We start from the raw sequence: 19,789 nt of genomic DNA, 5'->3' as shown, positions 1-19,789 counted from the left end.
AGTTTATTACGTGCACTTTGTATGAATACACACACACATATACACATATATATATATATATATATATATATATATATATATATATATATATATATATATATATATGTGTGTGTGTGTGTGTGTGTGTGTGTTTTAGCTGAGACAGCACGGGCAGCTAAGGCCTAGCCCTGACCCAGGTAACCATTTTACAGAGCAACCCCTAAGGGGGTGGATGAACAGCTGGGTTGACTGTGGACCAACTGCTGGAACCAGGATTCGAACCTATGCCATGCTCGACCCTGGGCGGCCCGCGATTGCGTCACACTCAGGATCGCTCACCGCTACACCACGAGAGTCCATTAAAAGTGTTCAGCTTCTTTGGTTTCGCTGTTTAAGTTGCTCTTTTTATTTCCGAAAACCAATACAAGAACTGTGGTCAACGTTCCCTTATCACTCCTATGCATCTTGGTCCCATAACTTAGGAATAGACTTCAAACGAATCGACATTTCTATTTGATGTGAATAAGCTCAAAGAAATGGTCAAAGATTTCAGTAACTGGTAATCTAATTTTCTCTAATTGATTACACTCTGTTAATTCATATTGATACTGGCCAATAATGTAGTAAATCTTACATCATTATATAGCATCCTTGACTATGTCTCTAGAGACCTGACTCTGTCCTCGAAACTTCGCTCTAACTCTATATTTCGCCCAAGATTTATGATAATCTGAACATTCCCTCTCCGTCTTGACAACTCAAAGGAATCTCCCAAAACTTAGATCCTCAGACCAACTTTGGTGGAAGCGGCAACGTGTGTGAGAGACGACGACTGAGACGGATGCTTTGTGAGCTCAAAATGTTGTCATCACTTCGTCCAGGCCTTTGTTGCACGTCGTACTTAAAATTCATGAGTTTTGGGGGTTGGTTCCGTTAAAGAACGCTTCGTGGTCATCACTCAGCGATGCACAAAGCCTTCCGCATGGTGCTGCCGTTGCTCTTTGATTGGAAAGTAAAGATACAACGTGGACCTGCCAACGAGGGCTTCAAAATAAAGCTTCAGTTTGACACTTTGATTCTGGATGCTGCCAGACTAATCTAATGGCCTTTGGAGTGCCAAAGGGGGCTTCAAAGTAAAGCTTCAATTTGGCACTTTGATTCTGGATGCCGCCACGCCATTCGGATGCTGTCAACGGACGGAACTATGGCACGTGAAGCGTCTGGGGTAAACCATGGAAAGGTGTGTGGGGGCCTGGATGTGGATAAGGAGCTGTGGTTTCGGTGCATTACACATGACAGCTAGACACTGAGTGTGAACCAGTGTGGCTCTTTTTGTCTGTTTTTCCTGGCGTTACCTCGCTGAAGCAGGGGGTAGCAATGCTGTCTTCCTCTGGGGCGAGGTAGCGCCAGAAATGGATGAAGGCAAACAAATATGAATATGTACATGTGTATATATGTATATCTCTGTGTATGTATATGTATGTATATGTGTGCATGGGCGTATTTATATATATATATATATATATATATATATATATATATATATATATATATATATATATATATATATATATATATATATATATATAATTGTGTGCATATGAGTTTCTCGTCTGTTTCCTAGCGCTACCTTGTTGACGCGGGAAACGACCATCAAGTATGATAAATGAGATAGATAAATATATACACACTTGTTAATAAGATTCCTTGATTAGGCCATTCAGGTGCCTATGCTGCGTCGAACACCACAGAGAAAAAAAAGATCAATCAAGACAGTTGACATGTCTTGGAAATTCCATTCGACATAAGTTGTTTTAGGAAATACCACATTAGAAGCAGGACGATCACATTGCTCATGTTTTAGACTGGTCTATGGACACCCTTCTGTTAGTTCTGTGTCCACTTATCATTACACGTTAGGGAAGTACTGTACGAACATATGGGGTAACTGAAAACTATGGACGCAATTCCATTTTCTATGGTGAGTGTGGTACTAGTGATATAGGTCCTTTGTCCGTGGCTACGGCCGCCTTGGGAGATGCTCTATCTACAATCGTAGTAAAAATGTTCGTTGTATTTCCATCGTCAAGGACAAAATGTGTTCCTAAGATCACATTCTGTCTCAGTCGTAGTTTACCATAGAATGACAAACAAGTAAACCATTGTTTAGAAATTGACTGACGTCAGAAGAGTCGGAATGAATTATAGAGGTGGATGAAGAATCCGAATTGTTACAGTGGCAATGACTTGGACGGACTCACGTTCAGAATATATACTTTATTATATAACAAAAGTCATTTTTCTGCATATAGTTTTTACTAAAATACGCGTGTGACACAATTACATGGAATATTAGTAAGTATAAATTCAAAAACGAACATTACAAAACGATGAAAGGTCCTGCAAGTCATTTCACTGGATTGAGACAACGCCTTGCGATACAATGAAGCCCCGCTTCTGCTTCGAGATGGCCGACGAGCGCGTTCGTTCCGGAACCGAAGATTACTTTGTTTCAGATTCTGTCGTTCATTTCCTGGGTTGTTGTGGTGAGTGACAGTATCGCGTTGAGGGTTACGGGAAGCGTAGTGGTGGAGGAGGATTCAGGGGACGAAAGAAGAGGTAAGGTATTGGTCACTGAGACACTCTGGGGAAAGCTCAAGTTACTGACGGAAGTGATGGAAAGATTGGAAAGATTGGGAGGATGTGTGACCATAGGTGATTGGTAGCCGAGCTGGGTCGCTGCAGGTTGGCTTCGTGCTTCAGGCTCGGAGTTGACTGATGTTTGCCTAAACAAAGGTCTAATTTCTAGCCAGGTATGAGTAACATTTAGGGATTAATGGCTGTAACCAATGTAGGGAGTGGTGAACTATGATTAGGTGAACTTGGAGGTTTGGACAACTCTTAATGTAATTACCATAGAGAATATGTAGACCCTATGAATTCTGTCTACAGAGACGTCGATGTATTATCAATATTCACTTAGGTGACAGCTTATAATTGTTCATTTTGGAACGTATAACCTGCCATACGTTATTGCAGCTAACATGGTTTTGGTAAATTGCCAGTTTAGCTCATTTGCATGTCTTTTTAGTTGCAATATACGAGGAGTAACAGATCACAGGTCCTTTTGACGCTTCATGTTGCTAGTGAAAGAAATTAGAACTGGTACAGTTCGCCCCACTGCTAAACCACCGCTATTCGTGGCCACTTCGTGCATTCTCACGCTACAGACCATAATATTGGCGAAGGTGGTGGGCGTAAGACATCTTGTAGTTGCACGTCTCCCCGTTGAGCGGCAAGCGATTTTTGCACAACAGAGGAACACACCACAGAACACCCACGAGGAGTGAACGCCTGAGTGAACAGCACATCAAGAGCGAGACTTCTATTCTGGTCTGGAGCAGTATTCATGGAGGTGTTTGTATCCAACTCTCATGGCAAGGTTCACTGCTGGAGGATGAGTTAATTGTATCAGGTATGGAATTAACGATTTGTTGCTGTTCATAGACTTAGAACGTCAGTTACGATAATAAGAAATCCATGCGGGTAACCTGATGTTAATAATGTATATAAACCACAAATATATATCTTCCGAACCAATACAATAAACGTTAAATCTTTGTTTCACAGGCCGAGCCAACATGAGCGAAGAGTCCCGTTCAGGTTATGTTACATACTGCATCTAGAGGAGAGTGACATTACATGACCTGGGTGACGTTTTCCACATTGGAGGTCGCTTTACTGCAACGAACTGTTGCATTAACTGCTGGAGGAACGTTTCTTACCGTCTCTGCGTGCGAGGGGTATACCTCGCCCTGCTGGGATACGGTACTGGGTCATGGTGAGGTGGCCCAGAATAAGCCTGTGATTGGTGTCTAGTCACTGGCTACTGTACTGCATCATGGTGAGGTAGGTTAGGTCCGCCGCGAAGCGGTAGCTCCAATACCGGGTCACGGTGAGGTGGCTCAGATATGACTCGTAGTGGCTACTGTGCTGAGTTATGGTGAGGTAGGCTAGGGTCGACTGGCCGGGGAACGGTAGCTCGTCCACTGGATCGCTGTGAGGTAGGCTAGGGTGAATTGGAGACAAGGTTTGTGCTCAGAGATAGCATGATCACTCCTTGATAATGTTCTCCATACGAGGCATCGCAGATGTTGTCCTGTCCTCCAACATCATGAAGTGGATTAGAAGATGGGTGTAGAGCGGTAAACTTAACGATTTCATGTAAGTTTTAAGTGTCCTTGAAAAGGAGTGGGACATCGCACCAATGAAGGATGCATAGAGAATGAGATACCTGCATCAGAGTTTATCGGCAGCCAAATCCAACGTCTGTTCGTGGGTTACTGTATATAGAGGTATGGCTGTTTTGATAACAATGAAGTAGGCAATATATCTGGAAATATTAATCATTATTGTAATCACATTTTCATGTGTAGATTATGAAATTAGGCTTTTAACTAAACTATAAATGAAAACGAAATTTAGGTACCAGAGTGCCTATTCCTTGTGAACATGGTTGTGTTATTGTTTGCAGAGAACAAGAGCGGCAGAGCCAACCCCCTCCAGCGAACATGATAGGCATAATGCATCTTGTAGTTGCAAGTCTCCCTGTTGAGCGGCAGGCGAATTTGGCACAACAAAGGAACACGCCACAGAACACCCGCAAGGAGTGAACGCCTGAGGGAACAGCACATCTCGAGCGAGACTTCGATTCTAGTCTGGAGCAGTGTTCACGGAGGTGATGTGTGTATCCAACTCTCGTGGCAAAGTTCACTGCTGGAGTCAACTGTACCCTGTATGAAGTTAATGATTTGTTGCTATTCATAGGCTTAGATCGTCATAGTTATGATAAGAAATTCCTGCGGATAACCAGATGTGAATAATGTAGTTTATAAGCCACATCATATAAATCTGCCGAACCACTACAATAAAAGATCTTTGTTTCACAGGCCGAGCCAACATGAGCGAGGAGGCCCGTTCAGGTTATGTTACATGCTGCATCTAGAGGAAAGTGACATTACATGACCTGGGTGACGTTCTCAACATTGGAGGTCGCTTTACTGCAACGACTGCTAGCAATAACTGCTGGAGGAACGTTTTTACCGTCTCTGCGGGCGAGGGGTTTACCTCTCCCTGCTGGGCCTGTCATTTCTATTAGCGACAGGTGCCCCGTCCACACTACTCGTGCCGTTCAACGCTGGTCCATAGGAACAAGACACCCTAAAGCTCCTGGACTAGGCCAGCAAAGGAGCGAATGTAATCGTCACTGAACATGTTTTGGGCAGAAGTGGTGTCCACCTGGCAACCAGGGGACGAGATGACTAGCCATCAACTACTGAAGCACGTCCACGCCCTTCGAGAATTCTGCAAGCTGGACGGAATAGTTTTACTTAAAAATTGGGTTTCATTTCATTGATATTTATTGCTTAATGAACATGTCAGTAATAAGCAGAGGACTTTGTATAGTTATACTATATGTAGATGAAAAATATATGCATGTTTCTAATGTATTTAGGCAGTCTTGGAGGGTTGTTCATGCCCAGTTGTGAATCGAATGGCAGCCACCAACATTTTTGTTTCTAGCTTTATGGAATAATTAGTAATAACGATTACAATAAAATATCTTGACGGATAATCTATTTTTATGCTGTATTCGACGCCAAACCTCCCACCAACACGTGGCAACGCAGCAGTGTGATATGAACGAACAGTCGTCAGTAAAGAGAAAACAAGTAGAGTATCGGCCAACTTTACTGCTGACAGATGGAGTGTATCAGTATCCTGCTCACAAGAAAGACAAATCCATTGTGGTAGTATCCATACGAATATCATAATGGATAAATCGTGTGGCATAATTGTAACCCATTTCCATATCGGCAGTGTTCAGTTAAGTATACACCTCCTGCTCAAATACTTAACCGTGCTATAGCAGAACTTGGTTCTGTGGTTTGCATTAACCTCTTGCAGCCTTCCCCTACCTCCAGCTTTATAGATATTACGCCCTCTCCAACTGAAATGTCTTGAGGTACATTGACTTCGGATAATGAATGAGGATGAATGTCGCTAGTCGACTATCTTGGCTGATGGTATGGAGGCAAGATATTTCATCCACAGAGGCTAATGGCTATGTATAGCTGTATACATATACGACAAGCATTCATAGGATGACCTGTTCCATATGACTTCAGCATAAAATTACGGGTATTCATAAAGGAAAAAGTATGGGTAACTTTGATGGACTTGCTGTACTAAGAAAATGCAAAAATGTTAAGGAACTGGAATAGAATATTTCGGAACTATATTGAAAAGGTGGTAATAAGAGGGATCGTGTGCCAAAGTCTACTTAATTTGCCAAAAGAGAAACTTAAATACAAAACTGTAATCCCAACAGCACGAAGTAAATTTTCATTAGAATAAAGATATTGCATTCCATCAAAAAGAAATACAGAAGCTTGAACATATTGCAGATACAAAAGGAAAAAAGTATTAATTTCTGTACGTTCTCAGTTTATAATCTTGCTATGTTTACAAGCAATGGCTTGATACTTTAATCACCATGAGTCTGTCTGTCTGTGTTCTAATATCAATTTTGGCATCGTTTCAGATCTTTTAAGTGTTGTATATGGAAATAATTCTACTTATTCACAAAGATGTCAGGCAGACAGTATAAGATTAATATATGTTTACCTCAGTTTTGCGTTTTACACATCACGCGTTCTTTTGTTTCATTGTTGACTGTGTGTCTGTATGCATAGTCCAATATTTCGCTTAAATAAAATGCTTATAAAACATTAACTGACTTTGCATATTATTGCCTGTGTTTTCATTTTTAACGAGTATGACTGAATATATTTACATGTAGAAAGAAATCTTACACCTCGGGTTGTTAAGCTCTGAATGAATTATATTGATTTATATGACTGATAGATTTTTTTTTCTTTCATCCAGTGTCAGTGTTTATATTTTAAACAGATTTATGACTGCGTGTGTTTGCACGGGAATGTCAATATGCATGCATGTTAGACTGTTATGTTTTGGTATCATATTTTGTATTACTGCATGCATGTGTGTATGCATGTACATAGTCTACAATAAGGTGAAAACAAAATATGCTCTGATATATATCTATCAGTACTGTATTGCACCAAATAGATATCACACAATCTTTTATTTCCTCACAATATTTAAGAATGAAGTGAAATGTAAGAGTATTAGAGAAATCTGAATTAGGATATATCGCCAGCACTAACAGAAGATAGGTACAGGACATATATACACAATTGCCAATTCATATCTGCTCAAGCAAATAAAAAAGATATATGGTTCTTAGAACATAAGAAAAATTTAATTCGAAAAAATGTCTGTTTATATATATGTTTTGCACTGCTAAAGCAAAACATGAAATTTATACCGCACAAAGTAGAACAAAGGACTTTCTCTTCAGAAATTATGGCATATTTGAATACGTAAGAGTACCTTTAAATTTCTCGTTTTCTCTGGTACTTAAGCTTTGTTTCGCGTTTTCTGATAGTTCTTAATTCGCCCCTCCAGATGGCGTTACTGCAAGCATCACAAAATCCAGTATTGTCAAAGTCTTAGCTTTCACTTCTTTGTATCTCTCTCTCGCTGAGCACGGCCGCCATTTGTAGTATTATCTGTTTTGCTTAACCAGACAGATGTGTTCTTACGCTCTGTGTTTCAAGTCTGTGTTGCCTGATGTCGTAGCGTCTACTCAACTTTTCCGTAAGTCAGACTTTGCTTAGCGCTACGGCAATGTTTCTGTGCAATCTTACTTGACAAGTGGGGCTTCCTTGAGCTTTTATTTCGCGTATCGACATTATGTGGGAAGGATAACACAGCTCCTAGGTATGGTGCCATTTTTGTTTCGTGTCGAATGCTATGATCAACTCTTATTTTTTCATGCTTTTTTTAAACTTCAATTAACCTTCACTGCTTTCTTCGGATTGTTCACGTATATCTAAATTTGGCGTCATGTCGTATGTTTATTAGTCTTAGATATATGAAAAGTGCTGCTTCTCGTAGCCTTGTATGTTCGTTGTTTTATAAGTGTACAGGAGTGTTTATAGGGGTGTGTTTTTTTTCACTCGGTGAATTGTTTACAAGAAATTGCTTTTGAAACTTAATGCAATGCTTTATGTTTCCGTGTGCTCAGGGCTGGGAACAAGGTAAAGTGTATTACCTTCAGTGGCTCATTCTGAATATTGTTAGCGAGACCAGTTCTGCAGTAGTAGAAGAGCGGACAGCTTTGCTTCGTTGCCAGAGAACTTCATTGGCTCGTAGGTTCTGAACCTTGGTTCTACTGCTCTGCCTTCCGCAGGGGCAAAAAAATTGGTAGTCAGCCACCTGTGACAGCCCGAGCAACAAGCTCTTTTCATGTTGGTGTGCCGTTAACCAGTGTTGTCGTTAACCAGTGTTAAGCGACAGTGTTTCCTCTAGTGCATCTGCCTAGTTCATAGCTAGACAAACTAATGAGATTCGCTGACCCTTGCGTTCTGCTTCGCTTCTAAACCTTAGAATTCGGCTATGCAAATTCTGGTAAATGTTGGGTTCGGTGCTGTTCTATTTGATTTGCCAGTTTCAGGTGCTTGGCGGCCTTAGTAGCGTAAAACGCTTGAATTTCCTCGGATTGTTTCAAAACGGCAAGTTTTTCACTCGTTTCAAAATTTGATAAGTTTGTTTTTCAAATTTTTAGCTGTGCTAGGGGGCTGCGTCTGGTAGCTTCATATGTTTAATGTTTTATTGTGGCATTGAAGTTGGTGCCGTGTTGTGTTTTCGTCTGCTTGGGGCAGGCTCATGATGGAGTTTGCATTCATTAGATCAATTTGACTATTGTTGGTGGTTGTGCGAGGTGCGATTGCATCGCCCTTGAAACACACCTGTCAGGAGAGAGAGGTTGAGTGAAGCCAGCCCCCAAGAGCAGCATAGGCCAACACCCTAGACGAGCATAGTTGCAGACCGCTATGTTTCGATGTTAGCAATATACCATAGTTTTGGGGTTGTAAATCTACCATTTACTCTTCCCCTGTGGCGAAGATTGTAAGCCAGCAACATCTTAGAGCCTGAACAGTGGGCACTTTTTACTTGGTGGCCTGGCATCCATGGAATGTCAGGCTAATCAACACACAGTCGCTGGGGCTGCACATAGTCACTCAGTAGCGGACCTGGCGCGTCTCGCATGGTTGCCACGGCTAGGCAAGTGATAAGCAATACACTATGCTTTCCTTTCGTTTCTGCTGACAATCTAATGTCGATTCATGAATTTCAAATTAAAGATGTAGTCCTTGCCTGCTGAGGTGCTCTCTGCTTCGTTTTTTCTGTGCAGGGGATGTGGCGACACCTGCAGTGCCAAGTGTATACTGTGGCAGTTTGAGCCACAGTACAGGTCATTGGTTTTTCTCCACTCATACCACTTGTTCTACTGATAGGGTGTTTGATCCGACTCGGTGTGATTTCTTCTGTGGACGAGTAGACGAGTTCAATACCATGGAGGTGGTTGACTCGATGTGCCTTGCTTGAAAGGAGCTCGAAGTATACTTGGATTATTGCTTGTCTGGTTGTCTCGAAGCATAAAAGGTCCGCGTATGGTGTCAGTGGACCTGGCGCTAAGAGTGCAACTTAGAGGATTTATCGCCATTCAGTGTCCCATTCATCCTCATCATCCCATACCGAGACACGGACCCTCGACCCTTGGACACCACCGACCTCTGATGAGCGTCTGAGTACGTTTTCACCACGGTGCATTTCCAAGAAGCCTCCAGCCCACTATAGGGAGTAGAGCCGTTCGAGCGGGAGGTTCAGCTCTCCATTAGTTGTATCTGCCTCCCCGGCACGGGACATCCGTCCCACGAGTCCGTCCCAAGTGGATGACAACCGATAGTTCCATCCGTCCCAACTCGATCACAACCGATACTCCCCTTTTGATGCTCAGGTTTTGGTGTCCTTTTGTGATAGCGCAGATGATCGATCTTTCCGTAGTGCTGGCCAGCATCAAGAGAGGATATTCGGGCTAAACCTGGAGGGGGTCTACCATCCTGCTTTGTATAGACAGCGGGTCACTACGGTCTAGTCATATGGTGTCTAGGGGTGAGGGACTGGTGGATGCAGGTGGCCTCCCAGAACAACCCTACCCAGTCGATGGTTTCTGCATTTGCTTAATGGCTAGCTTGCAGGTGGCTCTGGGAAGGCTCTAGCATTTCTTGCTAAGTATCTACCCCTCTCTGGGAGCCCATAGAATCTAGCCTACAGGAGTGTATTGGAGGCTGGACACTCCTCCAAAGAAGGTTCTGTCAGAGGATGCCAGGGCACCGTGTTTCACATCCTGTCGTTAGTCTTGTCTTCGGCTCTGATGACCCTCTTCGTCAGGTGGGTCATTCACTTGGCCCGTCTGATTACAGTGGGTCACCATCCGCCTGAGATGGCCCCGTGTTTGGAAGCGCTGTACTGTGTGTATAGTTCGCTGATAAAATCGCTCTTCGAACTGTTGTCACAAGTGTCCTCCTACATTCTGGTGATTCTCGCCCGACTGATATCCTCGGCTACATCACAGGAAACTCTTAAGTCTTATTGAAGTAATGGTAAAGAGTTAGCTGCTACGACTGAGACGCGAAACTAATAACCCACGATATTTCCGTAATGCATGAAACACGCGTATGTCTTGTATAACGCATGAGAACACGTAACCAAAATGACAATCGTGCTGATTTGATGTATATAGATTTCTGTTTAGCAATCGTACATTGATATTGATTTGTTCCTAAGCCGCAGGTTTTTGGAATAAGTCGACGAACCGTGTCTTGGAATGAGCTAATGACGTGTATCAGAGACTTTAAAGTCGCCTCGTTTTTTTTTCCAGGGAATAAACAGTGTCTCTCTCTCTCTCTCTCTCTCTCTCTCTCTCTCTCTCTATTGTGTCAGGCTGAAAGACGTCGTCAGGGAGGTATTCGAAGTGGTCTCTGTTTTGTCGTGAGCTTTCGATGTGTATGTATCGGAGTCGAAGTCACCGGCCGCTGGCGTCTGTCATATAGGAGTGGGACAGGGATTATTGGTTCATTTAGTGCGTCGGACACGAAGCGACAGACGTCTGTCAGACGGGAGTAAACATTGTTTTATATTGTGTCAGACACACGAAGCCATTGTTGTACGTCAGGGAGTGAATCGAATTGGTTTTGGAGCCTTGGAGTGAGCTACCGACCTGTGTTAGAGATAAAGCCATCATTTCATCTGAAATAAAACTTTCAAATTGAAGCTTTACTGTGCTGACCTGTGAGCCCCGCTAAAGCTTTGGTGGGGGCCCACGGGTATTTAAAGTAAGGCCTTCTGTTTGGGACTTATTTTAACAGACGCCAGACGATTTGATTCGGGTTCGATTCAGCTTCGCTTTGGGATAGTTTTTCTTACGGACGCGTAACGTTTTCATTCAGTTCTTGCGGAGCCCACTAGGAGGAGGGTTGGGGTGGGGTGGGGAGGTGGTTGTCATCAAAGTAAAGCTTCATTTCGGAACTTTTATCCTGGCCGATGCTAGACGGGTACTACTAGTCGATAGTAAACAATAGAAATTCCTACCAAGCACGTACAAGACTGCATTCTATACGGATGGTCTCTCTTATTATGCCCCAGCAGTTCCAGGAGATATATAGAAAGCAGGGATGCTAACTTAATATGAAGGATAGTTGGTGTATATTTCTTTGAGAACTCACATAAAGACAGCAGCGTAATTGCATTCGGTAAAGAAACATTTTGGCATTGATAAGATTTCAAAGATACTCTCGAGACTAACCTGTAGGCCTAAATCCTAAACTGGAAACTGGCCAAGTGAAACTATTTAGTATACCTTAGTTTACCCTAATTATTGTATGATTCACGTTTTATTTAATAAGGGTGTAGGGAGTTTCATTACTGAGATCTTACTCGCGTAGTGACAAGTGACACTGTTTGTACTGAGAGACGAGTGTAGTGATGGAGCCACATGGAACTACAGGTAATATACTGGTCAATGTCAAGCAAAGGTTAAAAGGTTAGGATATATGAACACTGGTGATAGCCACCCAGCTACATAGCGCAGTACGCCTGCTTCGTGTTCACCGTTTGGAGTTGATTACTCCATAAACAGAGGTCTTACTTGTCGCTAGGTTAATGAGTATTAGGAGATCAGTGACCAGTGGTGAATGATGGTCAACTATAGGTGAGCTTGGAGGTGTTGAAAATTCTGTAGTTCCCTCAGCAAGAAAATGTGGAACGAAGTCATTTGTCAGAAACTTTGGTCTGTATTACTATTTCGTTCAGGCAACAGCTTTTCATTGTTCGTCTTGGAACGTTTGATCCGCCATACAGGTTATTACAGTTATATAGTTCCCTGCATTATCCCTGGGGATAGGGGAGAAAGAATACTTCCCACGTATTCCTCACGTGTCGTAGAAGGCGACTAAAGGGGACGGAAGCGGGGGGGCCAGAAACCCTCCCCTCCTTGTATTTTGACTTTCTAAAAGGGGAAACAGTAGAAGGAGTCACGCGAGGAGTGCTCATCCTCCTCGAAGGCTCAGATTGGGGTGTCTAAATGTGTGTGGATGTAACCAAGATGAGAAAAAAGGAGAGATAGGTAGTATGTTTGAGGAAAGGAACCTGGACGTTTTGGCTCTGAGTGAAAGGAAGCTCAAGGGTAAAGGGGAAGAGTGGTTTGGGAATGTCTTGGGAGTAAAGTCAGGGGTTAGTGAGAGGACAAGAGCAAGGGAAGGAGTAGCACTACTCCTGAATCAGGAGTTGTGGGAGTATGTGATAGAGTGTAGGAAAGTAAATTCTCGATTAATATGGGTAAAACTAAAAGTTGATGGAGAGAGATGGGTGATTATTGATGCATATGCACCTGGGCATGAGAAGAAAGATCAAGAGAGGCAAGTGTTTTGGGAGCAGCTGAATGAGTGTGTTAGTAGTTTTGATGCACAAGACCGGGTTATAGTGATGGGTGATTTGAATGCAAAGGTGAGTAATGTGGCAGTTGAGGGAATAATTGGTATACATGGAGTGTTCAGTTTGGTAAATGGAAATGGTGAAGAGCTTGTAGATTTATGTGCTGAAAAAGGACTTGTGATTGTCAATACCTGGCTTAAAAAGCGAGATATACATAAGTATACGTATGTAAGTAGGAGAGATGGCCAGAGAGCGTTATTGGATTACGTGTTAATTGATAGACGCACGAAAGAGAGACTTTTGGATGTTAATGTGCTGAGAGGTGCAACTGGAGGGATGTCTGATCATTCTCTTGTGAAGGCGAAGGTGAAGATTTGTGGGGATTTTCAGAAAAGAAGAGAGAATGTTGGGGTGAAGAGAGTGGTGAGAGTAAGTGAGCTTGGGAAGGAGACTTGTGTGAGGAAGTACCAGGAGAGACTGAGTACAGAATGGAAAAAGTGGAGAACAAAGGAGGTAAGGGGAGTGGGGGAGGAATGGGATGTATTTAGGGAAGCAGTGATGGCTTGCGCAAAAGATGCTTGTGGCATGAGAAGCGTGGGAGGTGTTTTGATTAGAAAAGGTAGTGAGTGCTGGGATGAAGAAGTAAGATTATTAGTGAAAGAGAAGAGAGAGGCATTTGGACGATTTTTGCAGGGAGAAAATGCAAATGAGTGGGAGAGGTATAAAAGAAAGAGGCAGGAGGTCAAGAGAAAGGTGCAAGAGGTGAAAAAAAGGGCAAATGAGAGTTGGGGTGAGAGAGTATCATTAAATTTCAGGGAGAATAAAAAGATGTTTTGGAAGGAGGCAAATAAAGTGCGTAAGATAAGGGAGCAAATGGGAACTTCAGTGAAGGGGGCTAATGGGGAGGTGATAACAAGTAGTGGTGATGTGAGAAGGAGATGGAGTGAGTATTTTGAAGGTTTGTTGAATGTGTTTGATGATAGAGTGGCAGATAAAGGGTGTTTTAGTCGAGGTGGTGTGCAAAGTGAGAGGGTTTGGGAAAATGATTTGGTAAATAGAGAAGAGGTAGTAAAAGCTTTACGGAAGATGAAAGCCGGCAAGGCAGCAGGTTTGGATGGTATTGCAGTGGAATTTATTAAAAAAGGGGGTGACTGTATTGTTGACTGGGTTGGTAAGGTTATTTAATGTATGTATGACTCATGGTGAGGTGCTTGAGGATTGGCGGAATGCTTGCATAGTGCCATTGTACAAAGGCAAAGGGGATAAGAGTGAGTGCTCAAATTACAGAGGTATAAGTTTGTTGAGTATTCCTGGTAAATTATATGGGAGGGTATTGATTGAGAGGGTGAAGGTATGTACAGAGCATCAGATTGGGGAAGAGCAGTGTGGTTTCAGAAGTGGTAGAGGATGTGTGGATCAGGTGTTTGCTTTGAAGAATGTATGTGAGAAATACTTAGAGAAACAAATGGATTTGTATGTAGCATTTATGGATCTGGAGAAGGCATATGATAGAGTTGATAGAGATGCTCTGTGGAAGGTTTTAAGAATACATGGTGTGGGAGGCAAGTTGTTAGAAACAGTGAAAAGTTTTTATCGAAGATGTAAGGCATGTGTACGTATAGGAAGATAGGAAAGTGATTGGTTCTCAGTGAATGTAGGTTTGCGGCAGGGGTGTGTGATGTCTCCATGGTTGTTTAATTTGTTTATAGACGGGGTTGTTAGGGAGGTGAATGCAAGAGTTTTGGAAAGAGGGGTAAGTATGCAGTCTGTTGTGGATGAGAGAGCTTGGGAAGTGAGTCAGTTGTTGTTCGCTGATGATACAGCGCTGGTGGCTGATTCATGTGAGAAACTGCAGAAGCTGGTGACTGAGTTTGGTAAAGTGTGTGAAAGAAGAAAGTTAAGAGTAAATGTGAATTAGAGCAAGGTTATTAGGTACAGTAGGGTTGAGGGTCAAGTCAATTGGGAGGTAAGTTTGAATGGAGAAAAACTGGAGGAAGTAAAGTTTTAAATATCTGGGAGTGGATCTGGCAGCGGATGGAACCATGGAAGCGGAAGTGAATCATAGGGTGGGGGAGGGGGCGAAAATTCTGGGAGCATTGAAGAACGTTTGGAAGTCGAGAACATTATCTCGGAGAGCAAAAACGGGTATGTTTGAAGGAATAGTGGTTCCAACAATGTTGTATGGTTGCGAGGCGTGGGCTATGGATAGAGTTGTGCGCAGGAGGGTGGATGTGCTGGAAATGAGATGTTTGAGGACAATATGTGTTGTGAGGTGGTTTGATCGAGTAAGTAATGGTAGGGTAAGAGAGATGTGTGGAAATAAAAAGAGTGTGGTTGAGAGAGCAGAAGAGGGTGTTTTGAAATGGTTTGGTCACATGGAGAGAATGAGTGAGGAAAGATTGACCAAGAGGATATATGTGTCGGAGGTGGAGGGAACGAGAAGTGGGAGACCAAATTGGAGGTGGAAAGATGGAGTGAAAAAGATTTTGAATGATCGGAGCCTGAACATGCAGGAGGGTGAAAGGCGTGCAAGGAATAGAGTGAATTGGAACGATGTGGTATACCGGGGTCGACGTGCTGTCAATGGATTGAACCAGGGCATGTGAAGCGTCTGGGGTAAACCATGGAAAGTTGTGTGGGGCCTGGATGTGGAAAGGGAGCTGTGGTTCGGTGCATTATTACATGACAGCTAGAGACTGAGTGTGAACGAATGGGGCCTTTGGTGTCATTTCCTAGCGCTACCTCGCACACATGAGGGGGGAGGGGGTTATTCCATGTGTGGCGGGGTGGCGATGGGAACAAATAAAGGCAGACAGTATGAATTATGTACATGTGTATATTTGTATATGTCTGTGTGTGTATATATATGTGTACATTGAGATGTATAGGTATGTATATTTGCGTGTGTGGACGTGCATGTATATACATGTGTATGAGGGCGGGTTGGGTCATTCTTTCGTCTGCTTCCTTGCGATACCTCGCTAACGCGGGAGACAGCGACAAAGCAAAATATAGAAATATAGTTCCTTGCGTCAATCACTAGTTTAGCTCAACATCGGAGTGTCTATTTACGTTTTGAATTTGCATTATACAAACATTAAGAGACCAGTTTTTGAAGCTCCTTGTGCTGGTAAATGAAAACCAACAGTTTCGTCTCTTTTTACCCTAAAGGCTCAGTGAATAAGAATCGTAAGGGTGACATTGCTATTGAGAGTTTTTTTGTCCACGCAGTTGCAACCAGTTTTAATAATGTATTTAAATATGGATGATAAATTGAGGTATGATGTACCCATGACTTCAAATCTATCATTACCCACACATAAACACTGGTAGGTTTTATATACAAAGTTTCGTCATTCAAGTTAATGTATGTTAATAGATGAATACGCCATAATGTATTCAAATTGAAATGGATATTAAAACACCGTTCATTTCCAGAATTCCAGTCACACAACGGGTTGGATATGATGACCTTCCGTCCACCGTCGAGGACCACGTCGCCCTCAGTCGTCTGCTGACGTCGCTAGAGGGAGGGAGGAAGCCGTCATGAGAGCACTCAAGTGTCCTGCGTCAGGGAGGAGACCTCCTCACGGGTAAGTCTGATATGGGGGGTAAGCCTTCGTCGAGTCGAGGGACGTGCCAGTGCGCCTGGATATGAGGTGCAGATGCATGTCAGCTGGTGAGACGGTCGTTTGAAAGTGAGAGGCTTTTTGATGTTTTAGGGAACGAGTCGGGCGTTGTTATTTTGTCAGGGTTCAGGGGAAGAACGTCTCGTGTGCCAGGCCACCGTAATAAACTATCGTGCATCGGGGCATAAGCCCACGTCGTACGTGTGGTCGAAACGAAGCCACTGACGTCTGTCAGGGGGTGAGTCGCGTTTCTTCGTCGTCAGACAGGAAGCTGCCCCTTTTTGTGCCAGGGAGTTAGTGAGATTAGCGCGTCCTAGTGTGAGGTGCTGACGTGTGATAGAGACCAAGCCAGAGAATCTGTCAGCGGGAGCAGACTTTCTTTGCCACTGTAGTGTGTTAGGAAGTGAGCTGCGTTTTTTGGTCGTCTTTGTAGTAGTGTCAGGCAGGAAGCCAGTCTTGTGTATGAAGGAGTTAAGTCATGTATTGTGTCATGGTGTGAACTACCGACGTATGTTACAGTCGAAGCCACGCACGCTATTTTCAAGGGATAATCACCGTTATTTTTACCGTAGTGTGTAAGGCAGGACGCCGCAATGTGTAAACGCTTTAGTCGAAGTAAAAATTGTGATGGAATGAGCCAATGCCGCCCAAAGTAAAGCGTCACTTTACGATATTTGTTCTAGCTAATGTCGGACGATTATAGTCAACTTGCATGGCTTATCGGTCGTCAAAGTAAAGCTTCACATTTAGACTTTTATTCAGGCTCACGCTAGACTGTTTTATATAGGTTTTGTGGGTCACGCATGTGGGTCGTCAAATTAAGTTTCACTTTGAGAATTTTCTTCTATAAGACTTGTGCCGGCTACATGGGTCATCAAAGTAAAGCTTCACTTTGGGAACTTTATTTTAGCCAAGACCAGGCGATTTTATCCAGCTTTTGAGAGTAATCAAAGTAAAGCTTCACTCTGCGAATTTTATTCCGACCAATGCCAAACGATATTTAGCAGCTTTTTTTTTGGCTCTACGGGTCATCAAAATAAAGCTTCACTTTGGGAATTATATTTTGGTCGAAAACGGAATATTTCCTTCAGAATCGTTCCGAAAAATTAGCTGAAAGTTGACCTGTACCTGCGCTAACCCGCTACATATACTGCCAGAGTCATCCATCACTGACTCGACTTGATCGTCCCTCTTCCTGTGAGGTTAACGCTGCTAGCCGAGGTGCCCCACCTCCCAGGTCCCATCCATCCTCTGACTCGTTCCTCAGATCCCGTCCAGACTCGGAGACTCCCCCACACCGACCAACCCCCCAACACAGATACATCCTCACCCTCCCTCACTCTGCTAGCTCCTTCGTTTGCTAGACCGTGACTTGCTCGCCTTAGTAGTTTATCTCTATCATAAAAAGGCCTAATATTCTCTTCCAGTACTCTGCCAAGGCGGGTTTTCCTATTCCCTTTACGTGGAAACCATCCCTATCGTACAGAGATCTGTCATGACTAAAATGATCCCACAGGTCTATACTAAACACACTATCTTCCTCCCTACAGAATGCTTCGATTCTTCCGTTTATCCCCAGCATTCTATTGAGGGTACAGAAGTCGACGTCATACCATGGCAGCAATCCAGATATTGTACGCTTCCTACGACTTTCTTTGAACATGTTAATACGTTCCCTCTACCTGGCTACTCTTTCTTCCGATCTCCCGTTAACGGCATCGCTCGTCCTCACCAGAATGACAAAAACCAAATATTCGGGATTGTTTTCGAGACTAGGTCGTCTAACTTACTTAGGACGTGTTCTATCTTAGCACCTGCATACGACACGAGTTCCTCCTATCTCTTCCCTCCAAACAGAACTCCTGGTCCTGATGTCTGATTATAGAGTCCACGACCGGGATAATACGACGATCATCCTGTACTTCATCATGCAGTACGCTAAACCTATTGAGTGGAGAGTTCGTTCGGTTATTCGGTAATGCGGCTACAAGTCTTCCTCGTTGGTTGGAAGGCGGAAATATCTTCTAACTTCGTCTCAACGGTTGCTATCCTACTGTCTAAACTATCTACCCTAGATGATATATACCTGTGTCTCTTTCCTGTATCGCAACCGCTTTTGCCGCTAAGAACCCAGCTTCTTCCTCCCAGCCTTTCATTCTCACATCTAGTTTCTGCAAGGTTTCGCCCTTTTTCCAAACACCTACCGAAAGCCTGTCATAAATAAGTCGCAGAGCAAACAAGAAGGGTATTTGCCTTCATCTCTTAGGAGAAACTCCCTGGTGAACTTCCAATGGCATCTAGGGCAGGCATCTCGGGAAGCAGGAGCCATTTTCTAGGATTTGCACTGTTTTAAAACTTACACTGATTCAAAAAGATTTCACAAAGATTCAAGGGATTTCACTAAGATTTAAGTTCGTCACACAAAACGGCCATTTTGATTTCAAATGTAAGACTTGTACTGGAAGAAATCCTCTGTTGCGCATGCTCAGTGTAACTTTTACCTCTTGCGCCTGCTCAGTGTAACTTTTACCTCTTGCGCATGCTCAGTAAAACTTTTACTTCTTGCGCATGCTCAGTAAAACTTTTACCTCTTGCGCATGCTCAGTGTAATTTTTACCTCTTGCGCATGCTCGGCATAAGTGGCGCATGCGCACATTTCTGTTTGATTTGCACAGATTTAATCAGTGGCGCGAAAAAGCTCAGTGAGTGTGGATGTCGCACGTTCATTGTTCATGATTTTACGGTCAAAATCACTGAAGATCGGTGTCGGGAATATCTCTTCTCGTAATGGTGCAGTGCAATACATGAACTTCATGTGTCAGTGAATAAATCATAGAAATCGTTATGAGAAAATTATGAAGAAACATTTGCTTCTATGGAGGCAAATTTTCGGTGCTTGTTGAACTTGAATGGTGATTATATTTCTTTTTACTGAAATTGTCATTTTTTTTTGTGTGTTTACAGTATTCTAGTGGTTTAAGGTTGAGCGAAATTCTTAAACAACTGTGTTCTCTTTCGTTTGTGAGGTAATTATACATCATTGCGAGGTGAATTCTGAAAATGTTGTGGATTCTTTACCATGAAATTAATGAAGTGAACTTGGCAAGAGAATATGTCATACATATCTAGTGATGGAGGGATGGTAAGAAAATCATTTCCCTTCCCAGACTGAACGAGGAAACTGACGAAATTAGCAAAACTGGAATTATCGAGCAGCCATAGTCATCTTCAGGTCTTCAGTAGGAAATTGCCCATCG

At 43.0% G+C, this 19,789-nt stretch overlaps 1 long non-coding RNA gene across 3 annotated transcripts; it reads left to right on the top strand.

Annotated features, from left to right (window-relative positions):
* Positions 1 to 2,655: 2,655 nt before the first annotated feature.
* Positions 2,656 to 6,774, top strand: LOC139765124 (uncharacterized). Of its 3 annotated transcripts, none has more exons than XR_011716580.1 (3): positions 2,656 to 3,454; positions 3,610 to 4,717; positions 4,929 to 6,774. It is a non-coding gene; the product is annotated as an uncharacterized lncRNA (long non-coding RNA). The 3 variants fall into 3 exon arrangements; XR_011716579.1 differs by having other exon boundaries at positions 3,610 to 4,722; XR_011716581.1 differs by having other exon boundaries at positions 3,610 to 4,774.
* The last annotated feature ends 13,015 nt before the right edge of the window (positions 6,775 to 19,789 follow it).

Source organism: Panulirus ornatus, chromosome 52 (assembly GCF_036320965.1).
Source record: "Panulirus ornatus isolate Po-2019 chromosome 52, ASM3632096v1, whole genome shotgun sequence".
Lineage (NCBI taxonomy): Eukaryota > Metazoa > Arthropoda > Malacostraca > Decapoda > Palinuridae > Panulirus > Panulirus ornatus.
Note: the sequence above shows the minus strand (reverse complement) of the source record. Positions and strands in the feature narration are given on the sequence as shown.